Consider the following 13,318-nt stretch of genomic DNA (forward strand, 5'->3'; position numbering starts at 1 on the left):
ATGGATGAATTTCAAAATGTCTTGCACTAGAATAAGACTAATTTTCCTCCCAGTTGTTTCCCTGCTCCCCCCTTCAGGACATGTGCACTTGCTGAAGACAGAGAAAGGGACAGTGAAAAGTCACCCCCCGCGGGGAGGGCCATGCCACAATCCCTTCTTCTGGGATTTTCGGCATGCAGGGCATGCATGTTTGCCCAACATGAATTTCAAGCCACTAGGTTCAGGACTCGAGCTGCAGTTGGCCATGTGGAAGTCCATTGCCTTAACCACCACACCACCTGCTGGCCCAAGACTTGTATTTTAATCCTGTTTTCCAAGAGCTTTGTGCGGTGCCCTGGTAGCTGTGGGAACAGCCATGCAAAGCAGTCAACAGTAGACAGTGTTTAATGCCTCTGAGAGGTGGCAACAACTTGTGCTTTCCAGTGGCCCGCTGTCCTCCCCTTGTCATCTTTCTTTTCTTATTCTTTTAAAGAATTATTTAATTTTATGTATTCATTCATTTATTTTAATTTGACCACAGAGAGACACAGAAAGAGAGAGAGAGAGAAAGAGGGAAAGGGAGAAAAGCAAGCCATCATGTCTGGGACTCAAACCGCGGTTGACCATATGGGAACGTGCAGTGCCTTAACCACCAGGCCACCTGCTGGTCCCATCATCTTTCTTTTCTAGACTGTGGCTTAACTGCTCACAAGGTTCAAGGGCATGTGAATAACTTTTAATTGATTTTCTTAAAAAAGGCATAATTATAATTATAATTAAATAACAATTCTTTTTGTGTATTTCGGGCAGTTATTGATTCAGATGAGATAACAGAGCATCACCCGTGCTGCTCAGTGCTGATACTGCATCTGATTTTCTGTATCTCTTTAATGCTTGTTAAAACATTGTGGAGGTTGGGTTATTGATGGAGCCATTTTTACAACCATACATCCTCCCCTGGTTCTTGTTTCTCTTTGGAGCAGGGCACAGGCCCTACTGCAGCAAGATGACTTCTTTGAAGAAAATGCCTAAGACTTAGAAATGTAATTTATATAACTAATGCTAGCTCTTCTCCCCCTTCTGGAATCTGATTCTTCTTCCTCCTCTCCCATCACACAGCTCCTCGTGCCTAACGCCAGGGTAGTTGGGTTGATGATGCTTCATCATCGACCTTCATCAACATTTTAGGGCCGTTCAGCTGGTCGTGCATGACCGCTTTCAACAGCAGCCTCATCTCCTCCTCCTGTTCTGAAGCCGGCTCAGCGTCATCCCTTGTCACGCCGCCTCCTGCATGTGTATTTTTAAAAGTTTACTTTATTATTTCTTTCATGAGAGAGAGAGGAAGAGAGAAAGAGATGAGCAGCTCACCGTTGTCTGCTCATTACGATCTGCCCCAGTCTCAGCCGGCTAGCATCATGAGCACGTGCATGTGTTCCTGGAGTGCGGAGAGAGGCCTGAGAAGGGATCCAGGGACCCTCCCATGTGGGCCCAATTGCAATATTGCTATGCCACTGTCTGGCCCTTGTGTACTGTTGTTTACCAAAAAAAAAAAAAAACAATAAAAAAATAAAGTGCATCATTGGGCTGGCCCCTTAGTGCAGAGGTTAAGTGTGATGCACAGAAAGTTGAATCCTGCGTGGCTTGCTGCGGTTCAAATCCTAGCCCCAGAGCCCTGAGAAACATGCTGAGCTTGTGTGTGTGAGCCCCCAATCCTTACAGTATGAAGAAACAGAGGAGAAAGGATGGTGGCATTACTGTGCCTCACTAGGGGGGTGCCTCCTCTCTCTCTCTCTCTCTCTCTTTTTCTCTTGGTGAGTGCATGTGCCCTCCGGCAATTAAAAAAATAAAACCTAATAACTACCATTTGCTGACTGTTACATGGTAGACAAAGTGCTAAGTACTAAGTATCAGCTCATTTAATCAACAAAACACCCCATGAGTTATCTCATTTTAGATATCTCACTTAGATTACTACTCTAGGAAGCCAATTTACACTCAGCTAGTGACTTTTTTGTTTTGTTTTCCTTTTTTGGTGAGGTTTTTGCTCTAGGGCGCGTGTGCTCGCCAGACAGACAAAGAGAGAAATCACCCCCGGGGGGGATGGCCATGCCGCAATCCCTTCTCCTCCATTCTCCTCTCGGGATCTTGGGCACGCATGCACATGCGCCTGGTGTGAGTTTAAGCCACCGGGTCTGGGATGCGAACTGTGGTTGACTACGTGGGAGTCCAGCGGCATAGCCATTACGCTAACCGCTGGTCCCTAGCTAATGGTTCCTACCTACCTGCATCTGAAGCTAAGTCTCTTTCCAAAAAGGAAAATAAAAGGATCAATGGAGAAACATTTAAGTGAAATTTCATTTAATCTTTTCTCCCTGTTGTTTTACTTACTAGTTGTTAGGCATTCTGAAAAAAATATTATGAAAATGCAGCTGACAGGTGGCATGGTGATTGAGGTGCTGGACTCTCACATGGCTGATTGCAGTTCAAGTCCTGGACCTGGCAGCTTGCTTTCTCCCTCTCTGCTCTCTCTCTGACTCTAGCCAAACTGAAGAATAATAATAAATAAATAAATTTAAATAAGTAATTCTTTTAAAAATATTATGAAAGTTTTAAAAGTCAACATCTTTTTTTTTTTTTTTTTGGTATTTCTTATAAAAATAAATATTTTTCTCTATGGCCCAGGAATCATTTCATTGCCTAGCAAGAGGAAGAATATGCTTTCTCTCAGGATTCCTGTTGAGGTGAAAGGAAAGATTCTTATTTTAAAAATTTTAAAAATTCCCTTACGTAATAAGGGAACCAGCAGTTAGCATAATGGCTATGTCGCTGGACTCCCACGAAGTTGACCGCGGTTTGCGTCCTGGACCCGGTGGCTTAAAACTCACGCCGTGCACGTGTGCATGCGTGCCCAAGATCCCGAGAGGAGAATGGAGGAGAAGGGATTGCGGCGTGACCATCCCCCCTGGGGGGTGATTTCTCGCTTTCTGTCTCTCTGTCTCTCTCTGTCTGTCTGGCGAGCGCATGCGCCCTATAGCAAAAAACCTCTCCAAAAAAAAAAAAAAAAAAAAAACGTAATAATGGAATTGATTCTGACACACATATGTGCTTTAAAGCCTTAATTAATACTGCATGGTTTTAAGTGGGCTGGTTTACAACAGGTTGAAATGTATCGACATGATGAGTGTGAAACAGATGCAGAGATTTTCAGATCAAATAACAAGAAGTCATTCTATTATCTTCGAGAAGGAGAACTTGCCCACCTTACTTTGCCAGATGTTAATCACAAAAAGACCCCGAAGAAGGCACTTGGAATTGGGGGGCTGGGAGAGAACCCCTGAGGGGGGGAGTAAGGAGGCACAGAAGGTGCTTATGAAGCCAGCCACCCTGTGGGAAAACGGGGAGATGGTGCAGCACCCACACCTCAGATTGTCCCACCCTAGGGATGAGGAGTTGCAGACTCAAGGATGAAGACTGCCGTGTGTGTGCATGTGGGGGGGGGAGGTAGGTTGTGCTTTCGACCTCCCACATGATCCCACAAGGTGCCTCCTGCAGCTGAGGGTGGGGATGGTGGACTCAGGCACTGGGCTGCAGACACGGACAGTCGGAAGCAGCAGGCACACACCAACAGCCCTCAGGAATGTGAGTTGGTCACTGCAGCCAAGTCTGCACACGCTCTGTTGAGGAAGCCAAAGACAAATAGCCTTTGTGGTGTGTTCCTGATGGGAGTTTAAATGTTGCTGTTTTTAAGGCCTGATTTAGAACACCTGTCAAAAGCATCATTGATTCAGTCCTTCTGCTTCTAGAGTTTTCTCCTATAGACATAAAGGTGCAAAATGACCTGTGAATAAGATTACTCATTGTACCTCTGTTTGTAATGACAAAAGGCTAGAGATACCTGTAATATTTTGTATGAGAGGACTGGTTAAATAAATTACCAGTGATTTAACAATATTTTTTAAGAGAGATTTTTGCTATAGGGTGTGTATGCTTGCCAGACAGACAGAGAGAGACAGAGAGACAGAAAGCAAGAAATCACCCCCCAGGGAGCATGACCACTCTGCAATCCCTTCTACTCCATTCACCTCCCAGGATCTTGGGCATGCATGCACACGTGCAGGGTGTGAGTTTTAAGTCTCTGAATCTGGGACTCTTAACTGTGGTTGACTATGTAGGAGTCCAATGATGTAACCACTACGCCATCTGCTGGCCTGTGATCTAGCAATTTTAATGACGTGCATTTAAACATGTAATGCAATACTGGTTAGAAAGAGTGAGGCCACTCCTGTGCCAAGATATAGGATGGCTGTACGGATGTACTGCTAGTGGGGAAAGCAAGGTGCAGCAGTGTTTGTATGGAACCGTTTGGCTAAAACGATGATGGTGAGGAGAGAATGTGTGTTTGCATTTGTTGAATAGCTGCAAAATCTATGGAAATGGTGGCATAGTGGTTATCATGCTGAACTCCCACTTGGTCAGGTGCAGTTCGAGTTCTGGACCCAGTGGCTTGAAATTCACGCCAGGTGCATGTGCATGCATGCCCAGAATCCTGAGGAGAATGAAGGAGAAGGGCTTGCAGTGGGGCCATTCTCTCTGGGGGGGGGGTGATTTCTTGTTCTCTTTCTGTTTCTCTGGCAAGCACACATGCCCTATAACAAAAATCTCTCTCGAAAATGAAACCAAAAAAAAAATCTATGGAGAGATAGATACACAAGAAGCACTTGTTACTTGGAGGAAGGGAATGGAGAAAGAACAAGGCTGACTTTTCCTCTGCAGAGGAACTGTGTTACATTAGCTCTTCAAAAATAAATTTATAGTAATTGACAAAAAGCTTTTTATCTTGAGGGCAGTAGGGAGCTACTACATTTTGCTTTGTTCTTTATTGAAGGTGTGGGAGTGACATGGTCAGACCTGTGTGAACAAGCTGGCAGTCAGGAGGGGTGCAGGGTTTCAGGGAGCATAGAGACAGAACGACAGCTTCCAGGGCTAAGGTGCCAAACAGCAGGGAAGGTGGTTCAGCTGTTGACTCTCGGGAAGTACTGGCGTGAGTAGGTAGAGGGCTCGATCTGCAGGTAGATGATATCAAGGTGTCTGTTTTAACTGGGTTTTCTTTAATTCTGCATGTCCGTTTGGCATCCATTAATCCCAAATCCAAATTAGCAGCCAAAGTGTTTACCTGTCTCCTGAAGGTCAGCTTGCCCAAGAACTCATGTGCAGGCTGCCTGACCCAAGGCCTCGCCTCCACACACCTGCCTCTCTAACTCTCACACCAGGCCCCTATGTCCTCTCCCTCAACCCTCCTAGAGCTGCATCAGCAACTGGAGACCACCCCTGTAAGCCCACAGCCTGCGGGAGTTAATTCAAACCAGGCAGTTCTAACCTGTTTATCCGACCTGCTTGGCTTTCCCTGGAAAAGCCAATAAAGGCTCTGGCCTCGGTGTTCCCCTCGCTCCTGCTTCTGCCTCCTGACCAAAGCCTGATGCTCTCCATGTGGCCTGGCGTGGTGTAACCTTTCTCTTGGAAAATGTGAGTAATACTGATCTTTCAATGATCGACCTTGCTGTGTTATCACAGTCACCTCCGGAAATTAAAATCCTTTGGGTACTAATGACACAGGACCATCTTTGGATCATACTTATTTCTTGGGTAGAAGATGCAGAGAGTATCCTCGACTGTCTTCTAGTCCAATCACTTCAAGGGAAATCTGTGAACCTGTAGTCACCCAGGAAATGCAAAGTAAGGAAAAGGAGAGAGGACTGTTCTGTTGTGATCCAGAAACAGAGTTAACCACAGGTAGGAGAAGCAATCTTGAGACGGGAAAGAATGAAAGACCTCTTCAGAGAGGAAATGGATGACTGGAGTGGACTGCCATACAGTGACCTCTGTATAAAACATAACTTCGGGGGCCAGCCAATGGTGCAGCAGTTACATGGCTGGACTCCCACATGGTCGACCACGGTTTGAGTCCTGGAGCTGGTGTGTGTGTGTGCACATGCATGCCCAAGATCCTGGGAAAAGAATGGAGGAGAAGGGATTGTGGCATGGCCATCCCCCTGGAGGGTGATTTCTCACTTTCTCTGTCTCTGTCACCACAAGCACACATGCCCTAAGGCAAAAAATTCTTAAAAAGGAATAACATAAGGGGGCCGGCATGTAGCATAGTGGCTAAGGAGCTGGATTCCTTCATGGTCAACCATGGTTCAAGTCCCAGACTTGGTGACTTACTTTCTCACTTTCTCTCTCTCTCTCTCTCTCGTGATTGCATGTACTCTGAAGCAAAATAAAAAAAAAATTATAATGACAAATATAATTTTTTAAAAAGTAATTTTAGGGCCAGCCACATAGCCTCGTGGTTAAGGGAGCCAGATCCCATATGGCTGGCTGAATCTCAAATCCTGGGTCTGGTGGCTGGAAAAACATGACAGGCACGTGTGTGCACATGCCCCCAATCCCAACAGGATGGAGAAATGGAGGAGAGGGGATTGTCGTGTGATCATGTCCCATCAGGGCATGCTTTCTCCCTTTCTCTGGCAAGCACTTGCACCTTTCGGCAATTAAAATAAATAAGCAAACAAACAAAACCCCCATAACTTCACACCCTTCTCTCCCCAAAAACTGTGCTCAGTTAGAGCCTCCTTTTGTCTTCTGCTTTTCAGTTCTCTCTGCAATGAAAGAAAGAGGGAGAAAGAGAGAACCCTCTGATGGTGCGCTGTCACACCTTAATCATTTCTCCTCCATTTTTTCATCCCATCATGATTTGGGGTCCACATGCACATGTGCCTGTCATGTTTATCGAGCTGCTGGGCCAGGAGTCAAACTTCCGTCAGCCATGTGGGATCAGCTCTATTGCAGTGTATTCAGCTACTGTGCTGGGGCTAGCTCACCTAGCATTTTTAATGCATATTTAAAATGAAATATTTCACCAAATGCAATCCTGGTAAATAATGTTTAAATTTTTTTTTCAGAATTACTTTTTTATTTTTTATTATAATTATTTTTTATTGACCAGAAAGAAAAGAGAGGGAAAGTAATAAAGTAAGCCACCAAGTCTGGGATTCAAACTGCAGTTGGCTAGGTGAAAGTCCAGCGCCTTAATCACCACACCACCTGCTGGCCTCCCCCCAGATTTTTAAAAAATATAATTTGCATTTTATATTTTCCCAGAGGACAGTTCTTCAGCCCTTAAAGAGTCAGCTACTTTCACGGGCTTTGGTGGAGGACGAAGGGCCAGCACCTGCACTAAATTGGGGTGGAAGCATTCTGTCCTTCTGAACCTAATGAGATTGATTCCTGACTACCTGGCTATGCAAGGCACAACTCACACAGTAATGTAGCTTTGCATACAGCTTGGGGAGTGCATAGACATCAAAAACACTTGCTCTGAAGTTGTCCCTGACAGCTGCGGCCTCTATTATGTTTCTGATGGTGAACATATATATATTTTTTTTTATGAAAAAGAATTTTTTTGGAGAGACTTTCATTGTAGGGCATATTTTATGTCCTACAGCAAAAAGTGACTGTCACTATATGGCAGTCCACTTCTGTCCTGTTTCTTTCTTAAGAGGTCTTTTATTCTTTCTTGTCTCAAGATTGCTTCGTCTACCTGTGGTTAATTCTGTTCCTGGATCACAACAGAACAATCCTCTTTCCTTTTTCATACTTTGTATTTCTTGGGTTTCTACAGGTTTGCAGATTTCCCTTGAAGTGATTGGACACAGAGAGAGAGAGAGAGAGAGAGAGACAGAGACAGAGACATAAACTGAGAAACCACTCCACCCCACCCCTCCCCCACCCCCAGTCAAGTGGGATGGCCACGCCACAATCCCTTCTCCTCCATTCTCCTCTTGGGATTTCGGGCGCATATGCACACACACACACCCAATGTGAGTTTAAGCTTCCGGGTCTGGGACTCAAACTGTGCGTGGTTGACTATGTGGGAGTCCGGCAACATAACCACTACACCATCTGCCGGTCCCTGGATGATGAAGTTCTAAATAACCTTGTCCTTGGGCATTCATTACACTTAATTTGTACAGTGAATAGGCTGCACATGGCCCTTTTCAGCAAGTCATTGTTTCTTCTTCATTATCTTGGAAGTGAGGCCACAGCAAACATTATTTATTTTCTTTATTTTGAAAATTTATTATTTTTAAAAAACATTTAATCACTGTGTATCATTACAGCGTGCAAAATGAATTTTCCCAGCATAAATACACTGTATATTAGCCCAGTCAGTTATTACCATACACATTGTTATCAGTAGATAATTTTCCATTTTTGTGTCCCTCAAATGTTTTGCTTCTTTCTTTTTCCCTTTGATTCCCTTCCTCTCACCCTCCCCTTTCCCATCTTTCTCCACCACTGCCTCTAGTATCCAGAGTTTCTCTCCATGTGTTTATACTTTTCAATCTCTGCCATAGAGTGCAGACATTTGGTATATATTTAGTGGGGACATACAATGCCTCTCTTTCATAGACTGGTATGCTTCATTGCATTAAATCTTCCATAATTGTCCATTTTTTATCAAATGCCAGGATCTCATTCTTCATGGCTGAGAAGTATTCCATAGAGTATATGTGCCACACTTTTTCAAGCCATTCATCTGTTCATTGACATTTGGGTTAGTTCCATGTCTTATCAATTGTGAATAATACTACAATAAACATGAATGTACAAGTGTTTTTCTGATTGAGTGTAATCTTATCCTTTGGGTAGATACCCAGGAGTGGAATTGCTGGGTCATATGGTAGTTCTATTTGTACAATATAGAAGAACTTCCATATTGTTATCCACAGTGGCTGTATTAATTTATATTCCCACCAACAGTGCAGGAGAATTCCCTTTTCTTTTTTTTAAAAGAATTATTTTATTTAACTTTGTTTATTTATTTTAATTTGACCAGAGAGGGACAGAGTGAGAGTGAGAGAGAAAGCAAGCTGCCAGGTCTGGGACTCGAATCACATTCGGCCATGTGGGAGTCCAGTGTCCTTAACCACTGTGCCACTTGCTGGCCCTGAGAATTCCCTTTTCACCACAGCCCCTCCAGCACTTACTGTTCTTTACTTTTTTAATCTTAGCCATTCTGACTGTGGTTAGGTGGTATCTCATTGTGGTTTTGATTTGCATCTCCCTTAATGTTAAAGGATGTTGAGCATTATTATTTTTTTTTAAGAGAGATTTTTGCCCAGGGAGCATGTGCTTGCTAGAGAGACAGAAAATGAGAAATCATCCCCCAGGGGGATGGTCACTCTGCAATCCCTTCTCTTCCATTCTCCTCTCAGGATTTTGGGCAGATATGCACATGTGTCTGGTGTGTTTGAAGGCACTGGGTCTGGGACTCAAACCATGATTGGCCATGTGGGAGTCTAGCGATGTAACCATTATGCCTTCTGCTGGTCCCAGTTAGGCATTTTTTAATATGTTTTTTGGCTATGTGTATGTCTTCCATAGAGAGTTGTCTGTTCTGCTCATTTGTCCATCTTTTAATTGGGTTGTTTATTTTTTGTGGGTAAGCCACTTGAGCTCCCTGCATATTTTGGTTATTAGTCTCTTATTCAAGGGAGAGTTTGCAAATATATTCACAATTCCAAGGGTTGTCTCTTCCAAAATTTTTTTCTTTATTCATGGTATGGTGTGTGTGCATTCACGTGAGAGTGAGAGAGAGTGATAAGCAACCTCCACAGGATCTGGTCATGCCTTAATCTCCTCCAGTCCTGTGGATCTTGGGCGCTCACATGTCACCTTCTATTTTTCAGGATGACTGGCTGGGGATTCAAACCATGGCTACCAAGTAGGATCTGACCTAGCTTCTCTTTCTTTTTTTCTTTTTCTTTTGGCTTAAATTTCCTATAGGGCATGCATACTTGTCAGAGAAGAGAGGGAAAGTGAGAAATCACACCCTGGGGGGTGGGAAATAACCATGCTACAGTCCCTTCTCCTCCATTCTCTTCTCAGGATTTTGGGCATGCATGCATATATGCACTTAGCAAGTTTTTCATCCTGCTTTTCTGAACCAAAAGCAATCCTATGCATCTGAAAATATGTTCAAGTACAATATTTTTAGCCCTGTATACTAACTGTTTACTAGGCATCTCTATTTTCCTCAGTCTTATTATTTTTCCTGCTTTTTATTTGGAGAAGGCACTAACTCTACCCAAAAGTCCTTTTTTTCTCTCTATAGAGTGTGTCTGCACTCGCCAGAGACGGACAGGGACATAGAGAGAGAAAGTAAGAAATTGCACTCTCTCCCTCTCCCGTGGGGGGAATGGCTATGCCACAATCCCTCCTCCATTCTCTTCTCTGGATTTTGGGTCTAAACACACGTGCACTGGTGTTTTCCCAGCCATCAAGTCCAGGACTTGAACCTTGCTGTCAGCCACGTGCCTTAACCTCTATACCACCTGCCGGCCCTACCTGAGGTCTTGTAGAACCACTGAGAAACAGATTTCTATCACCCATAAAAAATGCCTAAGACCACTTCTCGTATCTCCACTCATACGCTACCAGCTTTTACATCCTTGGGTGAATTAATCTTTTTAGCTTCAACAACTTGTAGCTATGTTAATTTTAACTGATTACAGCATAACCATCCCTGCAGGAACTGTACATTTGCCAAACAACGAATATTTAGAATCTTTGCATTTTCAAGGTTTATAAAGTCTGGTTGTTTTTGTAGAAATTAACCACCCATTATAAGTTTTAAGTATTTTTGTCTCTCATTTTTTATCAAGTTGGTTGTTTTGGTCATTTACACCTGCAGTCTGAGAATTCCCACGAAGGGGAACCAGCAGTTAGCGTAATGGCTATGTCACTGGACTCCCACATAGTCGACCGCGGTTCACATCCCAGACCCGGTGGCTTAAAACTCACGCCGGGCGCGTGTGCGTGCATGCACAAGATCCCGAGAGGAGAATGGAGGAGAAGGGATTGTGGCATGACCATCCCCCTGGGGGGTGATTTCTCGCTTTCTGTCTCTATGTTTCTCTCTGTCTGTCTGGCGAGTGCACGTGCCCTATAGCGAAAACCTCTCCAAAAAAAAAAAGAAAAAAAGAATTCCCACTAAGCAGCAATTGTCTTACCATTATATCCTATCACTCAATACACAGCAGGTGCCTGGTAAATATTTACTGAATGAATGAATGTGTTCTTCCCTCACTCACTTAAAAAGCATTTTTAAATCCTATTTCTTCCTTTTTTAGAGAGAGAGATTTTTGCTGTAGGGCTTTCCCAGAGAGACAGAGAGATAAAAAACGAGAAATGATTCCCCCAAGGGGGATGGCCATACCATAAAGCCTTCTCCATTCTCCTCTCAGGATTTTGGGCATGCATGCACACATGCCCAGCATGTGTTACAAGATGCCAGGTCCAGGACTTGAACCACGGTTGACTGCTTGAGAGTCCAGTAACGCAACCATTACACCATCTGCTGGTCCCAATCATATTTCAAGTATCATAATACCTTGCTAAGTTTGGCAGTGGCTTTCAGAAATAGACAAGACAAATCAAGGTTTGTAGAAAGTCGGGAGGAGGAGAGGGGAAAGAAACCAGACCACTAACAAAAGTTTTCGGTACATGTGCTTTCAAAATCAGCCAGGTTTGTTGGCTTTGATAATAGGAAAGCTTTTTTCTAAATCACCTTTTTTTTTTTCCCCCAGAAGGTATTGCTCCAACATTATCTAGCGTATACATTCTCCTACAAATGTTATGTGATGCCTATATAAACTGGATTTTACTGGACTTGAAATTTAAATATTTCTGCTTTTGCATTCTTTCTTCATTTTTGCAATCCATGCTGGAAATGAAATCTGTTTGATTTGTTCTGAATTTTCCATGTAGTGGAATATTTAGGATCTATGGCCACATCTATACAAAACTAGAAGGCAAATATGTCACTGTTAATTGGACCAAAATACCATTTTTAGGTTCATTATTAGCTCAGCCTACAGCAGACATAATCTGTGTTGTAACTTTGTGCCAACTCATGGATCAGTGTGTCCTTCACATTTTCTTTATTATGTCCAGTTTTTTGAGTCCTCAAGGATAAAGCATAGCCTTCCCCCCACTCATGTTCAGCAGCTTCTGTTCTTTCTCCGATTATAAACAGTGGGACTGACAATCTAGTATTCGTCTGACCTCAAGGCTACATACGGCATTCAGAGTCAACATCAAGGTACATTATGTCACTAGGGACTGTAAAAGAACACAGATAATGCACAACAAGATACTGTATCAAGAAACATTAAAAATCAAGCTCACTTTTTGTGCAGACTTGTCAGGGACTTTTTAAACTGGGCCTTTGTTTCCTTGATTATCCTTCTGATTTTTCTCTCTGCTTGCTCGTCTAAATAATTTTTATCAGAGCCTCAGGGACAGAACCTAAAACAATTCTGCTTAGTGTAACTTGTCAGGGGCAAGGTATTGCTGTTTTTGTTTTGCTTTATTTATCTGGTACTAGAAACATCATCTTTTCTTTCAGAAACTCTTCCATATTTCCAGTTTTTTTCCCTAATTTTATGCAACCATACAAAGATTTTTGCCAGCTCTCGCTCTGCCTGCCAAGGCATTCATCTGCCTCTAAGCAACAACTGACAGCAGGTTTTTCTTTCTTTTTTTTTTTGGAGAGGTTTTTGCTATAGGACGCGTGCGTTCGCCAGACAGAGAGAGACATAGAGACAGAAAGTGAGAAATCACCCCCCAGGGGGGATGGTCACGCCACAATCCCTTCTCCTCCATTCTCCTCTCGGGATCTTGGGTACTGCACGCACACGCGCCCGGTGTGAGTTCTAAGCCACCGGGTCCGGGACGCGAACCGGTCGACTACGTGGGAGACCAGCGACATACGCTAACTGCTGGTTCTCTGACAGGAGGTTTTGATGGCAGTGCTGGTTTCGGCATTATGAGTCTCTTCCGAGAATTCTCACTTTGTGGGGGTGATTCTCCTCATCTTATAGTATCTGAGGGGCAAAGGCACGCCTGCATTTCAAGAAGGGCCCCACCTAAGCTACCAGAACATCAAGCTCGGCGTGCTTAGCAATTCCGCAAAAGGCTCACTACACTTCCCCAGCGATTGAATTCACCTGTTCAAGGTCGCCCAGCACTTTGGGCTGGAGGCAATCAGCGAGGCCAGGCAGGGCGAGCTTGACCGCGGGTGCGCTCTCTGCGTCACTCCGGGCCCACCTGGCGCCCCGCGTACTGAGCAATCGCGGGGAGAACGCGCCCTCTCCTGACCACTGCCAGTCCCAGCTGGATTCGGAACAAAAGCCCGGCGGGCAGAGGTCCGCGGCCCCGGCCGGGCACCGGAAAGAGGCGGTGCCTGGGCGGCCCGAAGGCGCGTGGGCGGGGC

General features: G+C 44.2%; 1 protein-coding gene across 8 annotated transcripts in view; it reads left to right on the plus strand.

Moving 5' to 3' along the window:
* Positions 1–5,459: 5,459 nt before the first annotated feature.
* Positions 5,460–13,318, plus strand: part of CAPRIN2 (caprin family member 2) — a 67,750-nt gene continuing 59,891 nt past the window's right edge. For 2 of the 8 annotated variants that reach the window (XM_006140241.3, XM_006140245.3), the window contains exon 1: positions 5,461–5,502. The gene's annotated coding sequence lies outside the window, so the exon portion shown is untranslated. Of the gene's footprint in view, positions 5,503–13,318 lie in introns of all 8 variants that reach the window. The other 6 variants (XM_006140240.3, XM_027770912.1, XM_006140239.3 and 3 more) reach the window with 4 other exon arrangements.

Source organism: Tupaia chinensis, unplaced genomic scaffold (assembly GCF_000334495.1).
Source record: "Tupaia chinensis unplaced genomic scaffold, TupChi_1.0 Scaffold000028_1, whole genome shotgun sequence".
Lineage (NCBI taxonomy): Eukaryota > Metazoa > Chordata > Mammalia > Scandentia > Tupaiidae > Tupaia > Tupaia belangeri.